The sequence below is a fragment of the Lissotriton vulgaris genome, chromosome 4_1, assembly GCF_964263255.1.
Source record: "Lissotriton vulgaris chromosome 4_1, aLisVul1.2, whole genome shotgun sequence".
Taxonomy (NCBI): Eukaryota; Metazoa; Chordata; class Amphibia; order Caudata; family Salamandridae; genus Lissotriton; species Lissotriton vulgaris.
This window is the reverse complement of record NC_141691.1, coordinates 196115394-196138942: the sequence shown is the minus strand read 5'-3', so window position 1 is coordinate 196138942 and position 23549 is coordinate 196115394.

Sequence of the window (23549 nt, the reverse complement as noted above, 5' to 3'; positions counted from 1 at the left end):
ATAGAAGACTGCAAGCATAGTCTATAAGAGTTTAAAACAGTCCAGGGCCTAAGGCCTACTTTGCTCCATGACTACTTAGATACTGACTGGATGATTACAGTTGTCCAAGGAGAGTGTCGAGCTGAATGTATAACTGCTTCACTTTTAAAACAGTGTATAGATAAACACATACTGCTGTATGGCTCACTACAATACTAAAATAGCAGTAGCAGAATGTTTGGAGGAAGTGTAAAGATACAGACTGGGCAATTGAAAGTTTAAAAGCCAAGTTTGCAGGTGCATAGAAAAAGCAATTTATTATTTATTAATCTGCACCAGGTAGTGGTCCTACTACCAGGTGCACAGAGCGATTCACCCCTACAGACGCACACGTCGGACGGGAACAGGATTTCAAGAAGTATTCAGCTAACTTTAGCTCGCTACTCTTCCTACGTGCATATCCGCACATACTTTTCTCGAGCTCCAATCCTTGACGTATTCTAAAGAGTTTGTTATCGCTGTGTGTACCCGAACTTTCTACTTGTTCTTTTGACTTGAACTACTACAAATTCTTGACACATCCGAGAGTGTCCTATATTTCACTCGCTCATAATTTTGGGACCATAGCCCCAGTAATAAGATTCAGACAATACAACTCTACCTCTACCTACAAGTCAAGGGCCCTGTCGGGTCAGAAATATCACCGACAGAGCGACTTCCACTACGTGCCAACAGCGTCAACAGCCCTGAAGAGTTGCGGGAAGATTGTCCCACATGCGACGAAACACGTGTCAGCTGGTTTTCTTGTATGAACATTAAAGATAGCACCTACCTATGAGAAACTTCAAAACACACCTACTGTGCAATTAGTTTTGTTTTCGCGAGTTATTTCTGAGTCGCCAATCTGTGTTGCAGATTCTCTTTTTGCGTCAACAAACATATTCCAGAGTTGTAAGTTGTTTCAATATGGCATAGGCATAGTACTTAGTTATAATTTGTGGCTATTTATCAATATTTAAACATTTATATGTAGAAAAAAAAATATTGCATGTTTTTGCTTTTTCTCTGTAACGTCAGCAGCTTGTTTTTAGAAACAGATAGATTATACCAAACATTGCTCCGTGTCTGGCTCCTTTCACCTTATATATAGTGAGTTTTTATATTATTATATTGACACTGTACTTAGCTTGAGAGGTGTTGGTGACCTGTCGACGCAAACCCAAAACAATTACAATCAACGTCACCATCTTCCACTTGCTATTGTGTTTTCCCCTAGAGATCACATACTGTTAATATGTATATTATAACATTAACAGTCTTGGTGATCTTAGTGGACTTCACGATCTGTCATCACAAAGAGTAACCATAAGTAAGCAACAATACCGGCTTGCGGTTTTCAGTCTATTTTCCCCTTGTGATCATGTGCTGTGAGAATGTACACATATTGTTATTCTCACCGTCATGATCTCAGAGGAGTTTATGACCCGTCACCACGAAGATCAAACTTTTTCACCTCCCGGAGAAAAGAAGTATTTAATTTTGGATGTTCTGTTAAATACATAACTTTATTTTCTTTTTCTTTTTACTGTAACAATGGTATCAATCGTTATATTATAATAGATTGTCTTATTGCTACAGAAGAGGAATGGGAGATTTTTCAGCACCATCTATAATATAACTTTCAAATATTAAAAAGTACTTGATCAGATATTTTTTTCAAGAAACATTTTACGAAACTGATTTTCAAAAAAATGTAGTTATCATGCATACTTAGCTACTTTAAAATTTTAATAAACCCTACTTTTCTGAATGTTATTTTCTAATTTCTATTCTTATTTGCGATTCCTATTCATCTTCTCCCTAAAGAATATATAGGACCTGTACTTTATATTATAACAGTACCATCCTATATATTCTTTAGTGAGTATGTGATTTATTAGCGGAACAGTCTGTAACTTCTAAGCACTACGACAGCACGTTCCTAAATTGTACAGAATACAAATGTGAAAAATAATAATGCATGCATTTCTATGTAATATGAAATCATTTGTATTTAACAGTTTTTTACTTGTTCGCTTAATCTGAGATAATGTAGTGCGGGAGTGTTTGTTGTAGCACTTCTATTCTACTTTATCTAAAAGTAACTGATGCCCTCTCACATCATCAAGAATGTGGGGCAACAATTGTACAAACTGTAGCACAAAAACGAAGTATATAGCCAAGCTTAACTGATATTTTATGAAATCCCATTTTTAATTGTCACCTCTTTCATATATACAGCGAGAGTTTCTGAAGAAAGTTTATTTGTATTTGCTTAATAAAAACTGTTTCAAAGCTAGACTGATTTTTTTTTGCTGCGCAACCACCCCTCCCCATCAGGAAAGTAAACATCACATTATAAGTAAATAGTACTCCTAAGAAGTTTGTCACCTACAAACTTGATAAAAAAACCACAGCAGTTATTTAAATGGCCCTTGAAACATATAAAAAAATGTTTTACCCTCATAATCCCTCTCCACCACCTTATGGGCACTGTACAGAGTTAATAGTGTTCCTAACCTGCCCTCATACTCCTTTGGAAAATGCAACACAATATCACTGACAACAGTGAACCGTTCCCACCCAATAAGGAGCAATCTTGTGCTCGGAACACTTTAGCCAATAAAATGTCCATGTTGTTCTACAGACGAGCAAGGAATGACTGCCAAAACCTCTACTTTTAATACTTCACAGCCAATGAGTATGAATGTAAAAGGCTTTATTTCGATAAGACATATCTTAAAAGCACAAACAATAAAAACAACAGTTTTAGGGCAATAATTCATAGGTCCCTCTATTGTAACACCAAGGGCTCGATTCCGATCCGGTAAAATGCGCTCCGAATCGTCGTACGGAGCAATTTTCCCCGTACGAATCGTACCCGTAAACGTCCCCGTACGTACGACGAAGTACGATTCGTACCAGGAGCCAAAGACCGTACAAGTCTTACAGGACTCCGTACGACTAAAATATCTGTACGAGTCTCACTCGGAACCCGCTGTACGTGACATTGCTACGATTCGCGGCTGGTTTTTACGACCCAGCAAGTACGATTCGTGTCGGGTAAGCACCGTACGACCCTTTTTTTTACGGGAGCTGGAAACAGCCGTAAACGCATAGTTTGTGCCGAAACAAGTACGGAACGCCCCCCCCCCCCCGGGAACGCCGCAAACCCCCCATGATCGCCATGGGGTACGCACCGCACCCCATGTATGGTGGGTGTACGGCGCGTACCCCATGTACGCTGGGTGTACGGCGCGTACCCCCCATGATCGCAGGGGTACGTCACGTACCCCGGCGATCATGGGGGGTACGCACCGTACGGTGTGTATGTGATTGTGCGCTTTTCCGTACGAATCGCCCTTACCTGACGCGGACCGTACGAATAGCGTCCTGATCACCCGGTCCGGATCGTACTCGCGGGGTCGTACGGTGTGTTTACGAGTCGTACGGAAACGGCTACGAATACGAATCGTACGGGGGTTTTTTTTTACCGGATCGGAATCGGCGCCCAAGTGTCTAACTTTTTCAATTTTCCCATTTTCAAAAGCACATCATTACACATTTGTTTATATTACATTCATAAGAAGTAAAAACTATTTTCATTTAAACGTTTAAAAAGTTTAAAACTAGAATTAAAAATTTTCTGTCAGCCTTTTTGATCTGATGGACCAAGCCCAACTCAGAAACTTTGCAAGTCCACAAACATACTATAGACTAGTATTCGATTACAAAATGCGCAACGCTACAACATCATTTCTGGTGCCCAATGCTTTACACAATGGCTTAAGCCAATAGCTCCTAGGTGCGCTGTCGGCCGGGCATGCAAAGAAGATGTGGGCCATTGACTCAACTCCTGAGTCACAGCTAGGGCAAGAAAGACAAATTTGTGTTTGGGCTTTCCAATGGGCGGTAAATTCCCTTATTGGTAATGTACCAATCCTAAATTTAAAATACAATGCACTATCAAAGGTTTTATGTATGGTATCCAAATAGGGCTCAATTAGCATAACATCCTTGATCCTCAGAAACTCATTTGTTACTCTTCCTAGTTTGGGATTTGAGTTACGCTTGCTTAAGACCCAATTCCAATAGAGTTTCTTTATTGCCACTTTTGGCGGGGCTGATTTGGTATCCCAAGCCTCGCGAAGGCCCAAATCGCATAATAGAGATTTAACATCTTTAAGCCATTTAATTTTTTGCCAGCCCAACATAGACATCACTTCTGCCAGCCCTTCAGCGTACTTGGCTAGCTCCGGTACTCGCCACAGCCGAGCCCACAATAAAAGTGGACGGAGCTTTGCCAAGTCGCTTATCGAATGGCACCCCAGGTCCAATAGATGGGGGACCATAGGAGTACTCTGCGGGAGTGCCATTAGGTCTCTAAGAAATCTATTTTCGGACTTGGACAGATGCTCCATATTTCTAGAGCCCCAAAGTTCAGCTCCGTATAGGGGTGCACTTACTCCCCTGGCGTTATATATGTCAATTACTGGTCCAATTGGTCTAGTGGACGAGGAGCGCTGTTCCCTGAGGATTGCCCCCACTACCATCTTATGTCCCAACAGCATTTTCTGCATGTGTGAATTCCACTTCATGGAGTCCGAAAGACGGATACCAAGATAGTCGAATTCCATTACCCTATCCAAAGGCTCTGAGTTCAGAGCAGGGGGCTTACCAAGTTTTTTAGGGGATTCAATACCAAATATTTGGTCTTATTAGTATTTATCACAAGCCCCCTCTGAGTGCAGAAGGACTGAAAACTGTCGAGGAGGCTCTGGGGACCAACCGGGATTTAGAGAGGAGGAGGGTATCATCGGCGAACAGGAGAGTTGAAATATGCTCGCCCGCCAGGGATGGTGCATCTGATGGATGTTTCAGCAAGTGCTCCACCACTCCGTTCACATAAATTGAGAACAGAGTGGGAGCAAGAACACATCACTGACGGACACCCCTGTTTACCGGAATCCTGCTGGTCTTTTGCCCCTGGGAGGCCCACCTTACTTGAGCGAAATTGCCCTCATGGAGCCTCACTAATAATGACAGAATGTATTTAGGAACTCCCATTTCGGACAGAACACCCCAAAGGCGATTACGGGGCACCAGGTCGAAAGCAGTCTTGAGGTCTATAAATGCCAACTAGAGGCTACCCTTCCCTATATATACCGTTTTCAAATAAATGAGTAAAAGCCTGAAGGCCTGCTCCATTGTCCCAGTTCCGGCTCTAAAGCCTGCTTGGTAATCCGAGAGAATTTTATTTTTGTCTGCCCATTGTTGGATTCTCTCAAGGATCACCTTCCTGACAACCTTTTGGGTAGAGTCTATGAGGCTAATTGGACGGTAATTGGCAGGGTTGTCCCTATCTCCCTTTTTGAAGATCGGGACAACCTCTGCCCCTTCTAAGATTCAGGAATTGGAGCCCCATTGTCAATGGCATTTAGCAAGGTAGACATAATCTTTGCCCATTTGGAACAGTCAAGACGGAGAAGGTCACCAGGAATGCCATCAGGCCCTGCAGCTTTCTGAGGCACAATAGACTTGATGGCATTTTTCACTTCTTTATCTGTGAAAGGGAGGCTATCTAAATCCCTCAGAATTGGCAAAAAGCTATGGTGAATTGGCTCATTTTGGCCGCCCTGCGAACAAGAACACAATTTAAGAAAGTGGTCAAACCATATTTCGCCTACTATGTTGCAGGTTATCAATTCATTGGTAGATCTATTCTTAGTTCTTATAATGTTCCAGAAGCGGCCAGAATCTCTCCCAAGGCTGGCCTCTTTGAGTGAAAGCCAGTACTGGTCTTCCCAATCTTTTTTGGCCTCTGCAACAGCCCGCTTATACTCTTTTCTAGCCGCCTGGATACATGGTTGGGACTTACTCTTAACTGCTCTAATTAATGATGATTTTACATTTCGACATTTAGATGTGTACCAACCCTCTTTGACAGTGGCCTATGGGGCTCTCTTTGCACAGAACCCCTACTATGTATGAGGAACAAATTACCTAGTGCTTCGATGGTCTCCTGGAAAACCTCCGAGACCCTAGATAGGTCACATTGATCTGTAAGGGTTGTATACAATTTAACCTGCGTGCAGAAAGGATAGTCCCCATGTTCTCAATTTTCCCCTCATCTATGGCAACTTTGCAGCATTTTAAGCGCCTACCGCAATTAGATGGGTAAACCTCTTTGGTTGTCATTAGTGCTGATGCATGTACAGGTTCATCGGCTCCCTGCCACAGGGGGTGGAGGCTCAGGGAAAGGGCGTTATGGTCACTGTCAGTTGTTGGGCGTACTTCCATATCCTTCATAAAGCTCCGAAGGTTTAAGTCGAGAAGAATATAGTCAATCATCATAGAGTGGTTTACCCTATTATATGTACACGCCCCGAGCGGGTCAGAGGGAGTCCTGCCATTTGCTGCTAGCAGGCCAAATTCCAGGGCAAACATATTCATCTGTAAAGCCTGCTGCGTCCATCTCTTGATCGGTTCAATTAAGAGTATGGGTATACCCCTCTTAATATCATCATCAGCTGTATCAAGGATATCCTCAGATGCCAGGGGCTCGAAAGTACAATTAAAGTCCCCTGCAACAAGGATATGTTCACCCTGATTGCATCGCCTCAGTTCTTCTTCTAGAAATGTTATAGTAGGGGACGGGGAACCTCCATGAGTACCACGGGCATACACAATAAATACTTCCAGGGCTTTACCTCTCCGTCCACCACTTACTAGAATTCTTAAGACGTCTGGCGAATTGCATTGTATATATTTAGAAGAACAGCCCAACGAAATGCTCACCCAAACTAGGAGTCCACCTGATGGACGACCTCTCCCTGTGCTAGGAGGTGTTGCCGGAAGAAAGAAGGTGGTATAACCTACTTTATAGTGAGGCACCAAGCTCCAGGTCTCCTGGAAGATGCAGATCGAGTGGGACTCAACCAGGTCATTCCAGTCCAGCAGATCTAGTTTTCTGGAGATGCCCGCTATGCTCCAGGACAGTATTTTAATAGGCTGCGCAATCGCTGCTATATCCACCGGAATAGGGGATAGCACCGGGCGAGAACCACTGCCTGCCACACTAAAATCAGCTGCCTGAGGTGATAAGGTAGATTCCCTAGCTATTGAAACACACTCCACCTCAGGCAATTGGACTTGCAAGGTGGGGCTCTTTACAAGATCATCTGTACCGGGTCTCTGGACACCACTTGATTCAATACAAATGTCTGCTCCCCTTGCGTTACTCACTCTCCTAGTACTCCTACTACTGCTAGGAGAGGTTCGAAATACTGGGGCTGGTCTAGAGCTGGGAGGATAATGATTTTTACTAAGAATACCAACAGCCGTTTCAGGGGATCCCTGTTTACCCACCAACACCCTGCTGCCAAAAGGCAAAGTCTCCACAACCCACAGGAGTGGTACGCTCAGTAGCCGATTATCTGCTTGTCAGTGTCTACCGTACCATCCGTAAGGCCGTAAGCTTTGTTCAGGGCAAGTATTCGGTGTGCAGGGTTGTTTGTAAAGAAGAAGGGCCCTCCATGAACCCTCCCCCTAGATAAATGACGGGGGTGTATATAGGACTGGCGATCAACAAACCGCAAGTGGAAGTGGCCCAACTCAAAGGTCCCAATCCCATTGCGGTTGTGCTCGGTCTGCTGGCTACAAATAAACCTAGGGATGTAAGCGTCCCTAAAGTTCACAAGGATACAGTCCCCGGGGATATCTTTAGCCCTGCTACCCACCCAGCTTACCCTTCTAACATGAAGAATCTGGCCATCTAGATGTTCTGGGAGTGGTCTATTGCCATTCAGCCAATGCATAGTTTTATTTTGTAATTCATAAAGAGATTCAGGTTTCCCTGGCTGGAGCTGTGGCACTCCCGTTAGCACCACAACGAATGGTTGACAACATTCGGGCGGTAGACTAATGTGGGCCAATTCCAAATTATCAGACGATAGTGCCCCAGATTTATGGTCTGGCAAAGGACAATCGTCACTCTGTGCTATTGCTTTATTTGGGCTACTCTCTTTGTCCTGGGGATGTGGTGGAGGGCCCCCATTAGATGTTTTTTGCCCCTTTATGAGGGTTTGGGGGCATAGGTTTTTTACTAGTCTCAGGATTGTGGGTTTTGGGTTCGGCTACATTGCGATTCACTCCAGATGGAGGTCTAGATGCTACAGAGGCATTAGTCGGATCCAGCTCTGGGAGGGATGTGAGGTCTACCAAGAATTTTTGGGCGGGAGCACTCTCGCCCTGGTTATTTTTTGGCTGCAGTTTAAGTAATGTTTTAAGGGAAAAGAAGTTGTCGAGTGTGGCTTGCTCGATCCGGTCGAGCCTCTCTGACAACACCTTGACCCTCTCCAGTATTGGTAATGTGAGTGACTTCACAATCTGCTCCAAGTGAGCTATAATAGAGATTTGTGATGTGGCACCTGCAGGAGCAGATACAGATGTTTTAGGACTATTAGCCACTAAGTCAGTTAAGCTAATTGGATCCAGACTATCGACAGAAGTTCTGGCAACTAATGGGACAGGCGTTGATTAACAACCCTCCCCTTATCAGCCCTCTTACCTCCTGTGTTAAGCCTCTTGGTTTAAAACTTTTTAGGCATTGGAACACAACCCCCCTTCCGGCCATTGAGGGCTCTTTTCCTTTTGTTGGGTGTATAACTGGGTCCTTGACCATATGAAGGCTCTACATACTCTGATACGGCTGGGGCTGTAAATAGGTTTGTGACCAATGTGGGAACCGTGTGAAGGGCTACCCTCTGTGGTGTAAACTGGGGGTCTGTCCTTGCACACAGGCCTGGGGAACAGGCGTGCCTGCAATTGTCCCTGTACTCCCCAAGCTAGATCGCACATCACCCAACTGATCGCCATCAACATGTAAATGGATAGTTTCTGGAGAGAGAGCCCTAGATAGGGGCCCAAGAGAGGAGCGTTTGCTAATTGGTGGTTCAAGAGAGAGGCGCCGTTCGGTAATTGCAATTTCTTTTTCCAAAACGGAATAAGCGCGAGTGATAAATTGATCTAGTGTACCACTCACGCAGCCCCCTCCCTTCCTCCCAACCCTTCCTGATTTAGTCGACATTGACATGGACAACCTGTGGACAATCTGTCCGGTATAGCCAAAACAAAATGGTCTAATGGTCAGTCAGTTAGCCGTTGAAGCTGGAATAGTAGTGCACCCTCTGTATTACCTTGGAAAGTTCATTTCGATACAGGGAACAAGAGGGGTGTCCCAGCTCAGCCTCAGTCAGCCTTAGATGGCCACAGACGACCCCGTCCTTGTCCCGGGCTTCTCCCGGTGCGTTCCGCGTGCGTCGACGAGGGACCTGACGCGGCTTTATACGCCTCCTGGCGCGGTCACTCGCAGGTCAGCGTTGCCTCAAGGGATCCTGGGGGTTGTAGGCAGGAGGTGAGAGGTGGACCGGCGGAGCAAAGCCCGGCCGGTCGTTCACAGTGCAGGGGGGGTGGAGCCAAGCCCGGCTGTGAGGAAAGGAACAGCAGGCACAGTGAACAACAGGTAGAGCCCCAAATTCAGCGTCAAGAGAGCACCAGGCGACTCGACCCCTGACTCGGCTTTATGCGCCTCCTGGCGCCGTCACTCGTCAGGTCAGCGTTGCCCCAAGGGTAGAGCCCCAAATTCAGCGTCAAGAGAGCACTTCACAGCCAATGAACATTAAGCTTCGTAAAGTCCCACTTGGAGCACTTTACCCTAATACTCCCCGAACAGGAAGGAATCTCTTACAAAACTTTTCCAGTGACTTCTTCCACGGCTAACGGTTCCTATATAATATAAATCTCCTGCACAGTAACTATTTCAATTAGCAACATATTGTGGTGAACTTCTAACCTCTGTACTCTCGCAAGTGATCCATGAGCTGTTACTATGGTAACAGGCAGAAAGGTACTGGCTGTACAAAAATCCGTTATATTTATCCTGGATCCTCTACAAGACAGAAAGGAAAACAAAATACCACATTTACAACCCTGTTGCACAGTTTTTTTTTTTATAAAAAGAGGCCCGGGAGGGGATGGTCCCCGGAACTCCAGGAGGCCAAGAGCCCCCCCGCATACATATAGTTAAAGACCCGGGGGTAGCCATCCCCACGCAGGGGGGGACCCTCTGAGCCTCCCATTATGAAAAATAAACTGCCCCTGGGATTTGCCCCCCCCCGGAAGCTAATTAACAATAAAGTGGGCTTTGCCTTTTTTTTCTTTTTCGCCCAAAACGCGTATCCCGCGTGTGACGTCATGTACTGCGCCCCGTACGCGTACGGCGCGAAAGTTTCTAATTGTTAAAAAACATATATTTATGTATTTAATGTACATATTAAGGAAAGACATCATCTGGGTTAATCATGAAAATAGTTTTTTAAAACTTTAAATAAGCGTATATTACTTTTAAAAGCAATTATGGAAACCGCGGCTGTATGTCGTAAGAGCAAAGATGGTTTGAAGAGTTATACATTTTATAAAACAATAAAGTACTGCACGCTAAAGGAGAAAAGTCAACACAATTATTGACCCCTCTCCCAACATTTAAAAGCCCCTGGGGGAGGTGGTAAATTAATCGAGACTGAATACGTTAGTACAGCCTACTGTGCTTGCGCTACCAGGAAAACACAACAGTACAAGGCCCAGATTTCCATTGTAGTGATTTCTTAGTTGCAGGTCTAGTTGTCAGATCGACACACACACTCCATCATGGCTGGTATAAAAGGACACCACACCCATCCAGCCCATTTGTCACTACACACGTGACCCTATGTATAAAAAAGACGGAGCGCACGTGTTGTACACCATTTTAGAGTTGTTCCCAAAGTACCGAACAAGGGGCCTACTCTACATGCGTGGCCTCTTTGGTCACTGAGTTAGTGGTGTCCAAAGCACTGAGCGAGTGAAGAACCTGCGATGATGATGATGGAAGCAGGAGTATGTCGTTATCCATAGAGATATCAAGACTCAGCACCATATATGAGACTTCTTTGTTGGAGATCAGAACTACATCATGAAGAAGGTGTCTTTTCCACGAAAAGGTGAGCAGTGAGGCTTGAGTAAGCATCGGAAGGAGTCAAAGGGTTGTAGCAGACTAGATACAAAAACGCAACTTAGTATTTCAGATGAACGCACTTCTATATAGTTTATTAATTGAATACATTTTTTCCCAATAGCAGGAACGTTTTTATAATCGCTGAAATGTCTGCAATATTACCAATACAAACAGTTCGTAGAAATGTGAGAAGGAACGTGTATAAAAGCGCGATGTTATCTAACTCCAAATTAATATAGTAACAATTACCATTCATAACATCTTTCTTGTAATTTGTAATTTGTAATTTGTAACTGGGTTTTGTATCGCGCCAACTCACCGACAGGTCTCAAAGCGCTACTGACCAAGTACAGCAACAAAGATGAAATAAGAATATAGAGGTGTCTGATCTAATAGCCGACTATTGAGATGGGAAAGCGTCTTTAAAGAGTAAGGTTTTCAAGGACTTCCTAAAAAGGAGGAGATTGGATTCTCTGCGAAGCGCCTCCGGTAGCTTATTCCAGATGGTGGGAGCCTGAACTGAAAAAGATCTGCCTCCTTTTGTTGTTAACTTGAAACGTGGACAGGATAGCAGAAAAGATCCGGACGATCGCAGGGCGCGCTTAGGTTCGTATATTTCGAGCCTTTCTTTTATGTAGGCTGGCGCCTGTCCGTGGATTGCTTTGTGGCAGATACACATACTCTTAAATTCGACTCTCTGCACTATAGGCAGCCAGTGTAGCCTGTAGAGCAGAGGGGAGGCATGAGTCCTCCTCGGCACTTCAAAAATCAGACGTGCTGCGTCATTCAGGATAACCTGAAGACGGTTGATGGAATTTTTTGGAAGGCCGAGGTACAACGCATTGCCATAGTCTATTCTAGACACTATTGTGGCTGAGACAATGGTTCGCAGCATATTCCTCGAGAGCAGGGGGGCAAGTTTACGTAGTTGCCTGATCAGGTTGGTGCAGGAACCAACTACAGCGGATACTTGGTTTGCCATCGAGAGTTCCTGATCGATTTTCATCCCAAGACTCTTGACGCTGGGGCATGGTTTTGGAGTGGGCCCTAGTTCTTGTGGCCAAAGCAAATCATTCAAGGGGGAAGTAGAGGTTGAGACTACGAGAACTTCCGTTTTATCTGGATTGATTTTCAGCAAATTGGACGACATCCAGTTCACTGTAAATCGTAGTATGTCTTGGGCCATGGACTGAGCCGATGGTGTATTATCGATACTCAGCAACAGCTGAGTATCGTCGGCATAATTAAAAACTTTGCAATTCATGTTTGCCAGGGACTCTATCAATGGTTGTAGGTACAGATTAAATAAGAGCGGAGAGAGCGCTGATCCCTGTGGGACTCCACAGGCTAACATGCCCACATCTGAGACCTGGTCTGCCAACTGGATCTTCTGCGTCCTTCCTGTCAAGAAAGCTGTTAACCATTTGAGGGCTTGCTCTCCTATCCCAAACCTAGCCAGTCTGTCCAGGAGCAGTGCATGGCTGACAGTATCAAACGCCGCTGAAAGATCTAATAATATCAGGGCGCTTGGATTTTTACTGTCAGCCATGCATCTTAGCTCATCCAGTACCGACAGCATTACTAGTTCTGTGCTATGGTGGGCACGAAAACCAGCTTGCCGCTCCTGGAGAAAGTGGTGGGATTCCAGGAGGGATGACAGGGATTTTAGTACGTGCTGTTCAAGTACCTTTGACAATATCTTTTAGATGTAGACCCCTAGGATGGATTATGTAACAAGGACGACGGCAATGGCACAAGGTGAGCAAAGAAGCTTGTTTCTGAAAGAACAACAAATTATCTGTTAAAGGAGAAAATGTGTAGTATGCAGCAGGCGCACAAAACACACATTGGGCTAACGGGACTTCAGCTAGGATGGGATAGCTTCCTGGGCCCACCCACAGTCGCACCCGAGTACTTCACAGGTCTTTTAAGGACATTTTGCTTGTTAATGAGGCTTTGATGTCCCCCCCCCGCTTACAGCCCCTGCAGCTCCATGGTTCTTTTTGCTTGATTTAAGCCCCTCCCCGCATTTATTTTCTAGCACCCCCCCCATATTTTTGACTGTGGTTGCACCTCTAGCTTCAGGCACCCCCCCTGTCGTATGTGTCTCTCCCAAGTTTTTAATGTCCTTTTTTCTCTCTTTCTCTTTCTTACTCTCTCAAATCATTTCTCTTTCTTTTTTTAAGTTTTGGACGCTGCTATCTCCAGTCTGCTGTATAAAACCTTATTTGAGTTGAAGTAGTGAACTCTCTTGGTTACACTGAAGGCTTCTTCTTCATGTAGAGCACCCTCTTTCAATCACGCCAATGGCACTAGGTGAGCAAATAATTTTGTTTCCGAAACAACAAAAAATTGGTGAAAGGAGAGAGTGGATAGTGTGCAGCAGCTAGACTGGGTAGAAATGTATAATTACCTCCGAGCAGAGACAACAGATAGGTTACAACAGTCTGAGAAACAGATCTACAAGCTTATTGCGCCACTTTTACCATGGAAAAAGTGGCGCAAGGAGCTTGTAAATCTGAGTTTGACTTTTCAAGAAAGAATTCTCAACTCCAGACTCTGCAAGGCAGTTTTAATGTTGTTTTATCTCTCTTTCTCTCTCACTCTCTGTGACATCATTTCTCTTTATCTTTTAAACTTACAGAAAATGCTGTCTGCTTTGACATCTAGAACAACAGTTCAAGTCAAGTTGTGAACTCCGGTGGCCGCAGTGTTTATACAACGGTAAGCACAGAGGCCTAGATATATAATGCCTTCATTACAATGCATTAGAAATAAGTCGGCATATTTACAATCCTGTTCTGCCACTTTTGTGTCCGTAACGCAGTAGGCACTTCCATATAGACACCACTTGATCGCGGCATATTAACAGAACTGAACTGTAATAGGCACACAGCACACGTAAAACTGTAGTGTTACCTTCATTTGTGAAAGGAGACAGTGGGAGTGTGCAGCAGCTTCACTGTCTAAAATGTATAATTACCTCCAAGCACTGACAACAGATAGGTTACAACAGTCTGACAAACAGATCTACAAGCTTATTACGCCACTTTTGTATCACTTTTAACATGGGAAAAGTGGCGCAAGCAGCTTGTAAATCTACGTCTAACTTTATAAAAAAAATCTCAACTCCAGACTCTGCGAAACTGTTTTAATGTTGTTTTCTCTCTCTTTCTCTCTCTCACTCTCTGTGACATCATTTCTCTTTTAACACTGCTCTCTGCTTTGACTTGTAGAAGAACAGCTAAAGTGAAGTTGTGAATTCCACTGGCCACAGTGTGTGGCCACAGTGTTTATACAACTGTTAGCACAGAGGCCTAGATATACAATGTCTTCATTACAATGCATTAGAAATAAGTCGGCGTATTTACAATCCCGTTGTGCCACTTTTCTGTCCGTGACGCAGTAGGCACTTCCATATAGACACCGCTTGAACGCGGCACTATAACAGAAGTAAAATGTACCAGGCACACTGCACACGTAAAATCGTACTGTTACCTTGACTTGTAATGCTTCATCTCATTTACTCACATCTACATAGTTCTAAACTCTAATTTTCTTTTTTATTTTGCAGATTACCAATCCAACGTCCTTTGGAGTACACTTCACAATTTGTTTATAATATTGTTTTTTTAAAGTTATTTTTCTAGTTCTTTATAATATAGTTATCATTAAGTTTCATTTACAGTTATTCTTTTAATTAAAGTTAATGAAACAAACTACATACTTCTTTTTTTGTGGGGGGGTTGACGGTCCACAATAAAAATAGTATTTATAATGTTGAAGTACTATAGTAAGGTGTTCAAGAGTAAGATTGAAAAGTACTGACTTATATTTTCTCTGTGTACACTACAACATGGTAAAGAAATCAAACTAATACGAAACAATGTGTACCACATTTACAAACCTCTTGCGACATTTTCCCATGCAAACCTACCACCCTACAACATTAAGTGTGGGCCTCAATGACGCCCCTCAAACCACGGAAACAATCACCCCACAAAATTTCTATATTGTATTAGAGGGGCTGCGTGCCCTCCGCCTGGTGCCCTGGAGTCCACCACGCCCAGACCTGGTTCCTGCAATGTCCTGGGGGAAACAGCCATTACAACGCGGTCATAACCACGCGTGATCGTCACCACAAACCCATTAGCACGCATATGGCTTTACCACGCATGACAAACGCAAAATCTTAATAATATCTTTGTGTTGACGAACACGCGTTGTAATGGCTCTGGCTTACGTCCTTCAAATCAGTTTTTAGGTATACGTGGGACCAAGTCATAAGATCGGAGGCCAAGGACAAACACTGTGTTGTCTGTGCCAGAAAATCTCATGGATCTTAGAGAAGATAAGCGGAGAGTAAAATGAAAGTAACAGGTATAATAAAAATAACGGAGAAAAACTACTAAAATGGTGGTGAACAGAGTATGTAATCAAAGTTTGACGCCTCAACACTACATTTCAAATAAACATAGATACAATATGTTTATTAATATATTACAAAAGTGTAGCAGTGGATGACACACACGGCCCGGGAAAAGAAAGCAGCAAATGTAATACCTGAAATGAGGAGAGATTTGCTTGGCGAACTTGAAGAAAAAGAAAAAAACGTGGGCTTGGAAACGAGGCTGTGCATGCGTAGAGAGTACAACTGGTGCACAAAAAAAACCCAGAAAGTTTTACATCCAATCATAGAAATATAGTTCTCTTTTTTGACTAGTAAAGTTAGTTCCTAAAAAGAATTATTATTTTTTTTTTAGCCCCAATGCCCCCACGATCGCAGACGGCTCCCCGCATCCTTTATGAGCCCACATTGCTTTATCAGAGACATCACCTTATATACTGCTCTCTCTTTCGAAAAACAATCTGCTTTCTTGAAAGAGAGAACAGATTAACTTGCTCTCTTTTTCAAATAGGAAAATGGTTTCCTGTGGTAAAGTGAAAGCGGCGACGGTACCGCCCTACCATACCAAACAGCAGTGTCCCGGAAGTACGCACCCCGAGACACTGCAAGAACGGACCCTGGGAGATGGTGGACCCCAGGGCAACCGAGGTTTCCAGGAGGGGGGCAGTGCAACCCCCTCCCAACATTAAAAAACCCCGTGGAGTGCAGGTACCCAGGGCTGGAAGGTCACCTTACATATTACTGCCCCAGGAGGGTGTGGTCCCCGCTACGTATACTGGGAGAGAGAGAGAGGGAGAGATTTTTTTTTACAAAAAAGCCTCGTCGGGGAGATGTTCTCCGAGACTGAGGGGAAGAGGACCGTAAACCCCCCTCATACTTCAAAATAAAACCACAGAAGGGTTGCGTTCCCCGGTGCTCGGGAGACTGAGGGAAAGAGGACCGTAACCCCCCGCATACCGCAAAATAAAATCACAGAGGGGTAGCGTTCCCCAAAATCTGCCCCCCAACCCCCGCCCCCGGGACCAAATGAATAGAATGGACTTCTATTTTTTATTTCTCTTTTCCACTGCGTACATATACCATACGCGTACCCCCCGATTTTTTATATAAAAAAAATTGAGCCTCAAGATCCATGTACGACCCACTGAGCAGGTCTAGAGGGTCAGGATGTTTCTACCCTGCCCCTTTCCTCATTTCTCAACTTTGTTTTACTGTTTTCTTCTGAGTCGCTTCTAGTGACGAACAAGATGGCTGCCAACATTTTCTGGTTTGGAGTGTTCACGCACAGTTGACAGCCAATCAGCATGCAGCTCGTGCTCGTAATTGTACGGATTTCTGTACGCGTGCTGTACTCCGTCTCTAGATATCGCTATGATTTTACTTGTAATTTTCTAAGGAACTACTGAACGGATTTATACCATTTAACAAAAAGCACAATCTGCGAACTGAACTCTACCTCTCTGCCAAATTTGGTGTCATTCGTTCAGCCGTTCGGGCTGTCGCCCTGGCTAAATGTCCCTATGGAAAATTGCATGGGGAAAACACGTTTTGGGACCCCCCATTTTTCCCACTTGACGAATCACCCCCAAACTTTCAGGGATGGAGTGGATCTGAGCAGGCAATTTTTTGGAGAAATTCGCAAAGATTCATCCACCGACGCCAAAGTTATTCCAATTAGAATGTTGTGGATTTCCTAAGGAAAGTAGGTCCTAACTATAACTACCTACTGTCGACCACCAGTAGCTAATATATATATATCGAAGAGACACCCTACACCCCCGAGAACCACCTGGCAACCAAACCAAAGGCGCAATTACAAATGGGGCCAACGTCGCAAAAGTAATAAACAACGGGGGCAACAAGGCATAGGGACCCGCAAGGGGAAGATGGAATCGCTACCAAAACCGTGCAACAGGGCAAGTGGCAACTCCAGTGCAGTAATCAACTTGACGACACTACCACTTTCAGAAAATGATGAGGCTGTTCTCAAATTGGGGCTGTCATATTGCCCACCCTGCAACCTCAACTATGCAGACACACGCATGGACACTTTCAGATTTATTCGGAAGCTTAAACTGAGCAAATTTCATATATGGCACCCAAGAAAAAGAAACCAACAGAAGCCATGAAAAGTCCCTCTTTATTAACAGTGGGAGATCGTGATGCATTCGAAGTGATTTTGGCACTCCAAAAAGAAACGGATGGGGGTGAGAATTTGATGGCCAGTACAGGGCCTGTAGCTGTGACTAAATGTATAACCCCATTTGAACCTAAGTCCACTTTTCTACCTACTATGGTACATGACAACATTGATGTATATCACGACTTGGTGATCCAAGATCTCAAGACACTGTATACCGCCACTAACAACAAACGGCAAGTCATAAGCAATCAGAATCGATGCTATGCCCAATTGATTAAAAAGTTGGACTTGGATAACACCGTCATAGCACGGCAGCCGATAAGGGCGGGAATGTGGTTTTGTGGCCTCATAGTTCATATACTGTGGAAGCTGAAAAGCAGCTTGCGGACACTTTGTGTTACAGAAAGAGAAAACATGCAGGTGATAAAAACTGCATGGGTGGATCAAGTGGCGAAAATCCAAGCTTGGAGAAGTGGTGGACTGATCTCGGAAGATGAGTTTTGTTTCCTAAAGAAGGAACACCCGGTGATCCCCACCTTTTATCTGATCCCCAAGATACACAAAGACTGTGAAAATTCCCCATGGTGACCCATTATATCGGCAATAAACAGCTACCTTGAAAATGTTTTGAAATATATTGATTTCTTTTTACAAGATTGGGTCAAAGGACTTAGGGGCATATTATCAAGGACAGGCGATACATTATCGCTGCTTTTATCGGCAGGAAACTGCAGATAAAGCGGCGATAATGGCCTTGATAATATGCTCTATGAATTCCAATCGAAGCCCATGTTAGATGTGACTTCTTGAAACAAGATATATTCTGGAATTAGATAGTAAATATCCAAATGGATTAAATGCCAGTGAGGATTTAGATACGTGCCTTTAAGAATAGGGCCTTTGATGTGGGAAAAACACGTATAATCACTAAAGACAATTTTTATTGTAGGGTCATTGTATGCATTTTTGGTACTTTTGTGCTTTATTAATTCTGGAATTTCTAGTTCTGTATTTCAATGAATTGTGAAACTTTCTTAATCAGAAAATAATGATGAGTCTTGCGTCTTATGTTAGTTATGTTTATTAGGTAAGGGGGTCAAACCAAGATTGGTCTTGGTATTTGAATTTGTTTTGCACTAGCACGCGCACTTTTTAAATTATTTGCACTAAGTATGACTCCTAGTGACCAGTAAGATTAGTATGTGACTTGTGGTCAGAGCAGTACAAAAGAATAAGAATAAGTAGCTGGTCTATGGCCCACATGGGCAGTATAATCTATTAAGTTAATTGAGTTAAAGATTTTGACTTTCAGTGGCAATAACAGCTTCAATTGAAGAATGTTTATTTAAAAGGTCTGCAATAAGAATTTGAATTTTGCACTGGCAATGTATGCAATTTTGCGGAGAAATATATGTGTTTTTTTAAATCAAATATGTGATTTTTTTAAAAAAAGGAATTTTTAGGAAAAACATTTCAAATGATGTATGATTTTATCATATTTATTCATTTTAAAATTATTCATATGTGAAATTGTACCAATTAGGCAATTTTACACAGCCACTGAATAGTATTTCTTCTATGTTTGTCACCATTACCTCTGACTTATCCTTGCACTAGCACTTTAAATACTGGTCACCGCCTATCGCAACTTGCCATGTGATCAAGCTTCGCTGGAAGCGAAACGCGTTATGGCAGCTGGCTGGCTGGCTGGAGAATAAAACACCCTAAGTGAGCACAAAGTTTGGGTCTGCTTTTCGTCATTTCGTTACTTGGACTGGAGTCTGGTCTTTGGTGGTGAATTACTTTCATATATATATATATATTCCACAATACGATCCCTTAGACTCCACGCGCTCATCTACTGGTGCTCTGCATGGGGGCCAGATCTTGGCCCAAAACAAAAATTTTACAGCAAGAGATGCAGCACTCAAGATTTGTTTTTTATTTTGGAGGTATTACAGCTTCAAGATCGGACCAACGCATTTCAGCCTAGCACAGGCTTTGTTCACGGTAAGTGAGCTGTTTTCTCTATCTACTATTTATCCCATTTAGCTATTAGGGTGCATCATGGGACTAGTAGTTTTTAATGATATACAATATATGCATGGTATTAAACTATACGTGACATGAATTATTTTACATTATAAGAACTTGTAATTCATTATCTTTGCGTCTTTACCATTTACCATCTTGTGTGCTGATTTTGAAAAATAAAGGCAACAAGTCAATAAAGTACGCTCTCAGGGCAGAAACAGGCAAACACCGATATGTAGTTAGTGCTGTTTAATCCACAACGCGTTTCGCCGTGAAGACGGCTTGATCACGTGGAGAGCAAGTTGCAAAAGACATTGGTTATATCTATTAACATCATAGACATAGAAACGAGACTCGGAACAAGTACTATGAACCTATTGAACTCAAATGTTATCATGAGAGTGTGAGCTGTGTTTGGGATCTCCTATTTGAATGGAAGGAGAAAGGTATTCTTACGTGGGACGAATACAATTATTTGAAATGTGATTATCCTGTTCTCCCGGTATTGTATCTTCTACCCAAGATACATAAGAATGCCACTAGACCGCCAGGGAGACCCATAGTGTCATCACGAGGGAGTGTATCGGAGAAAATATCTAAATACATTGATGCATTCTTGAGGGAGTTTGTAATGGAACTAGACAGTTATGTAAAGGACACCAAGGATTTTCTGAAAAAGATAGAAAATCTTCAATGGGAGACTGATTACATCTTGGTGACACTAGACGTCCAAAGTCTCTACACCATAATTGATCATGACCAGGGATTGGAAGCGTGTGAGTTTTTCCTTAGGGGAAGATCGATGAGATACAGGGAACACACCATCATGCTTATGGAAATGATCAAGTACTGCTTAAAATACAACATCTTTTTGTTCAATGGCGAACTTTTCATACAGGTCATTGGCTCAGCTATGGGCTCATGTTTCTCACCGAGTTTTGCCAATCTGTTCCTTGGTAAGTGGGAAAAGGATATTCGCGATGATCCCACTTTCCAACAGGACTTTGCAAAGGTCTATATGTGGCTGAGATACATAGACAATCTCTTCATTGTCTGGAAAGGGACAATGAATGAAGTAGACACATTCATTGATAGACTCAATCACAACGCTCTCGGTATTGTCCTCAGTGGTACCAAGAGTAAAACTGACATAGAATATCTCGATCTTAAAATTGAGATTATCAATGACTCAGTACAGACCAAACTGTTTCGCAAAGCCACTGCAGGCAACAGCATCCTGCATGCCCTTAGTAGCCATCCCGAAAATTTAAAATGGAGCATTCCATTTGGAGATCTACTACGGGCCAAACGTAATTGCAACAATGACAAAGCTTATGAAGAGGAGAGTGTGATCATAAGCAACAGATTCAAAGCCAGAGGGTATCCCAATTGGGTGGTCAAAAGAGCTAGGGAGAGAGCCAATGCCATAAAAAGATCAGACACCATATGTGACAAACCCAATACCATTGTGGATGATGAAGGTGGCACGAGACTCATTCTTACATACAGTACAGACTCCCAAGCCATTAAGAAAATAATACCAAAGAACTGGGATATACTCAAAACGGACAGTGTCATTGGCAAAGATTTACCCAAGAGACCTAGCATAACATACAGACGGGGGAAAAGCATCAGGGACTTGCTGGTTCACAGTGATATCACCACATATCCCCCTGACAATATACAAGGTCTAGATGGCTTCTTTCCATGTGGCCACTGTAAGGCTTGTGCCAACAGTAAATCGTGCAAGAAAGTCACCTATAACGGTATTAACAAGAAGATCAAGTCTTTCCTCACCTGTAGCTCTACTTTTGTTGTCTATGCAATAGTGTGCACATGTAATAAATGGTACATAGGCAGCACGACATGCATGGCAAAAAAACGGATTTTGGAACATACCAGGGCAATCACAAACTTTGACCTCAAATACCCCGTCGCAAGGCATTTTAAGGAACAACATTTTTCCAATGTAAAGTACCTCAGCTACATAATCTTGGAACAGATACCCAAGAATCCAAGGGGGGGGAAATAGGGTTCTAAAATTGCGACAGAGAGAGTCTAGACTGATCATAGACTTCCAGTGTAAGGATCCGGGAGGCCTTAATCAGGATGAGGAATTAGCTGTACATTTGAAAGAACCATAGAATGTGTGCCGTATATGATGTCAATTTGTGTGTATCTTTCATGCTGCTACGTAATTCATGCTCTTGCCATACCTTACGATTGTGTTTAGTCCTATGTGAAACATCACAGGAATGGTAGTTTTAATATGTATTTATTTATTCATTCTTTGGTTTTTTTAGGAGCAAGAGAGAAGGGGCCCACTCCACTGGCACTTCATTTCACGGGACCTCTCCCCTTCTCCATTTTTTGAGCACAAAGGCACTGCAGGGTTTGCAAAGATAGACTGGTATAGAACAGCACTTTACTCGAGCACTTGCTAATACTGAATGTACTGTCTTCTGACAGTTAATTGCGCTTTCTAACATTGCCAAATTCCCCTGCTGATAGTCCTGCATTTTTTGGCAACTTTTGGCACTTCATATTTTGTGGTTCTGTCACCCCGAATTTACATTTGCAACTGTATGCCCGCTGTTACGCATTTTTTGCTAGCATTATATGGCGGACGTAATATGACGCTCTTTGATTTGATCTGAGAACGCACATGACTGTGCACACTGTTATGATATGCCAGTGTTTACCTTGTGTATTTCGTAAATGTGACAGTGTATCTGTCGTTTATTTATTTTTTATGCCAAGGTGTTGCACTACTATCGTATATTAATATTCATTATGTTTCTTGTGTTATAATTACGGGGATGATATTACCGATATGGCATATGTCGATTTATGCAACAATTTGGTGGGTCGCAGGGGCTGCAATACATGAAATGCGTATAAGGATTAAGATACTTACTTGTTCCGAGTCTCATTTCTATGTCTATGATGTTAATAGATATAACCAATGTCTTTTGCAACTTGCTCTCCACGTGATCAAGCCGTCTTCACGGCGAAACGCGTTGTGGATTAAACAGCACTGACTACATATCGGTGTTTGCCTGTTTCTGCCCTGAGAGCGTACTTTATTGACTTGTTGCCTTTGGGGTATTGATGCAAGTCGGCTTACTCCGCCGACACGTACGCCACCTTCCACGGGATCTTGTGCTTGGATATATATATATATATATATAAATATAGTATCACAGAATAAACCAAAGATTACAGGGATGTTACAGTTTGGCTCAGATTTCACTCTGAGGGAAATAATTGTTATTGAAATAGCATTTTCTCTAAACTGAGAACTTTACTGAAAATCCAAGGGTTACAGGGATGCTATGATTAGTAAATAGAATTTAAAAAACCCTTAGAAATCCACAGAAACAAAACAAAGATTACCTGGGTGTTATAGTTAGGCTCATATTTCACAAGCACAAAACCATAGAAATTCAGCAACTATAGTTACCTGGGCTAACTATAACTTACGTTTAGATCCTCACATATTACATCCCTCATGACATGGTCAGTGACATCAGTGATGACATCATCCAGTGAGTGCAAGTGTTTTATAAACATTTCCGAGGCTTAAAGGTATGTCCTAAGCTGCATCATAAGTGAAAGAACTATTCTTTCTGTACTAGTAATTAGTCATACTTTTTTAACAAATCTAATCTAAATGACTGTGTGACTATCAGTTTGTGAGTGGATGTCTGAGTGTCTGTATGGGTGTGTGAGTGTATAAGCGGCTGTAGGGATGTGTTAGAGGTTTTGTGAGCAGCTATTTGGATCAGTGAGTGGCTGGGTGAGTGGCTGTATTGAGAGTGTGTGGCTGTATGGTTGAGTTAATGGCTATGTGAGTGGCTGCATGGGTGTGTGAGTGGCTACATGGGGGAGTG